This window comes from Manis pentadactyla, chromosome 15 (assembly GCF_030020395.1).
Source record: "Manis pentadactyla isolate mManPen7 chromosome 15, mManPen7.hap1, whole genome shotgun sequence".
NCBI classification, from domain to species: domain Eukaryota; kingdom Metazoa; phylum Chordata; class Mammalia; order Pholidota; family Manidae; genus Manis; species Manis pentadactyla.
This window is the reverse complement of record NC_080033.1, coordinates 25,123,304-25,125,998: the sequence shown is the minus strand read 5'-3', so window position 1 is coordinate 25,125,998 and position 2,695 is coordinate 25,123,304.

Here is a 2,695-nt window from a genome sequence, read left to right as displayed (position 1 = left end):
GGGGAAGAAGGGAGTGGGGAGTGGGGAGTACTGCTCAGGAGTGTGAATTTTCTTTTGGAGGTGATGAAAATCGTCAGAGATTAGTGGTGATTGTTAAACAACTCTGAATAGACTAAAACCCCCTGAACTGTATGCTTTAAAAGGGCATGTTTCATGATATGTGAATTATAGATTAAGAAAAGAAGAATGTGAGCTAGGGCTGAGATGCTCTCAGAAGCATCTCTGCATCCCATCTTCTGCTTCCTTCTTGCTGGCCCAACAGTTTGCTTGTGTGCTTTGTTCCCCAACCCACATGGAAGAAAATGGGCCCCTACAGCTCCTGAATTTATACTTTCTTTGCACAGGAGACCAATCAGAATGAGATTAGGATCTCTTAGTCCCAATTCCAAATTTCTGGAAGGGTGCTCATTGACCCAGATTGGGTCAAGTTCCCACTCCTGGACCATTTAAGACAGGGGATAGGAGGGGGGAGGGTTGGGCCATCTGTCTTCTCTGTGTCACACAGAGTGAGAGGATAAGCAGCTCCCATAAAAGGGATGAAGGACGGACTGACCATCCAATATATGGACCATCCATCACCCATATTGATCTTGCAGTTTAGGGCTGAGGTATTCAAACCTGTTACGCGATAGACAGAGACATAGACACTGCATGTAGGTGGAAGGTCATCTCAGCTCTTCTAGTGCTATTTGGCTGTACTTTTCTATCTGGCATTTCTTGACTCTATCTTTCCTTGATTTTTTGCTGTAAGTCTTATCTTCTCAATTATATTAAAATTTTGTCAAGTACAAGGGCCATCATCTTCTTTTATCCCTCCCTTTGTCTTTTATATCACCATAGCATCAAATACAGCCTTGGAAACTTACACTAGAATTCAGTGTGGGGAATGGGGCTCTAGTTGGGTATGGTTCCAGATTTTATATAAGCTTTTATAGTTTTGGAAGCCTCCCATAAGAATACCTTATGCATAGAAAATTTGGATTAGAAATAAATATTTACTTAGCAGGAGAAAAAAAATCACCAAAAAATACATTGAAAAAGCTGATAAATTTCTTAAATGTCTCAGAGAATAGAGCTTTTTTATTAATCAATCAATATTTTATTAGTTAAAATTCTGACACAATTTTATAGTACTTTTTTTCCTACCATTTTTTGACTGCATTCTCTTTGATCAACACTTTCATAATGTCACCTTCTATAGTGGGAATAGAAAGGTCCTTCCACTAGCATGTATAAAACATGTCCATTTACACTGTGATGAATTTGCTGAGTGATGTAATCCTTTAGATTTTTGCCTTACAAATATATGAATTCTCATATACTATGATTTCCTTATTCTTCATGAAAAGGAAAAAGAAGTCTACTGTACTTATCATACTATGTTTTACATTATATATATTCCTGATAGGAGAGGACTTCCATTTTGACTGGGCATCAGTAAGAACTGATCCTATGTTAGTAATTCTGCATGCCTGATAATTAGCAGAATTTCCACAGGCGTGCTCCTGGCTCTGTACACCTCAAACCTTGTTAATCCTCCACAATGCACCTAGATACACCTTGTGCCATCAGACATATGCAGATCTCAATGGACACTATGGCCCTGCAGTTCCATAACTTACATAGATAAACTGGAATAGGGAGCAGGAACACTACTCCTGCAAGCCTTAGTCTGGCAAGCATAGGGGTACAAACAGAAGTACTATACAAGCATAACACATCCCACCAATCCCAAAACAAATGTATTCACACTCAAATTCATCTTAGCCAGATCCCAGAAATGCTCATGACCACTCCAGTTCAAACCTACATAAGAGGATTATGGTGGAGGGGAAGTTAAAATGGAATGACACAGTGTTCTCAACCAAATGTGGTTAAAACCTTTAAAATCTTCAAAAACATGTGACCACATTATCACATTCCCAAGGCCTATCTGGGAGCTTTGGAAGGAGCTTTGGCAGGTAAGGGGTCCTGAAGATCAGGTGGTATCAGTTTAAAGGTAAAATCTCCTCTGTCTACAGTGTGTTTTTGTATATCAGGGAAGAGAGAGTGGGTACATTTGTTGGGTGGAATGTAATGGGGCACGCCTTTATTTTCTTCTCAAATCAGGTAGGAGTTGGGGATTGGAATCTAACAGCCATTGATCTTAGTCCACTGCCTTGAAGCACAGTGTTCTAAATAATGGAAGAGGGGATCCATGTCTCTTTTTTTTTATTTTATTTTTTTATTTTTTTATTGAAGGGTAGTTGACACACAGTATTACATTAGTTTCAGGTGTACAACACAGTGATTCAACATTTATATACATGATAATTCTAGGTACCAGCCATCACCATACCAAGTTGTTACAATATTTTGACCATATTCCCCATGCTATACATTACATCCCGGGTACTTATTTATTTTACAATTGGAAGTGTGTTTATATATATATATATATATATATATATATATATATATATATATATATATATATATTTTTTTTTTGTGAGGGCATCTCTCATATTTATTGATCAAATGGTTGTTAACAACAATAAAATTCTGCATAGGGGGGTCAATACTCAATGCACAATCATTAATCCACCCCAAGCCTAATTTTCGTCAGTCTCCAATCTTCTGTTGCATAACGAACAAGTTCTTACATGGAGTACAAATTCTTACATAGTGAATAAGTTACATGGTGAACAGTGCAAGG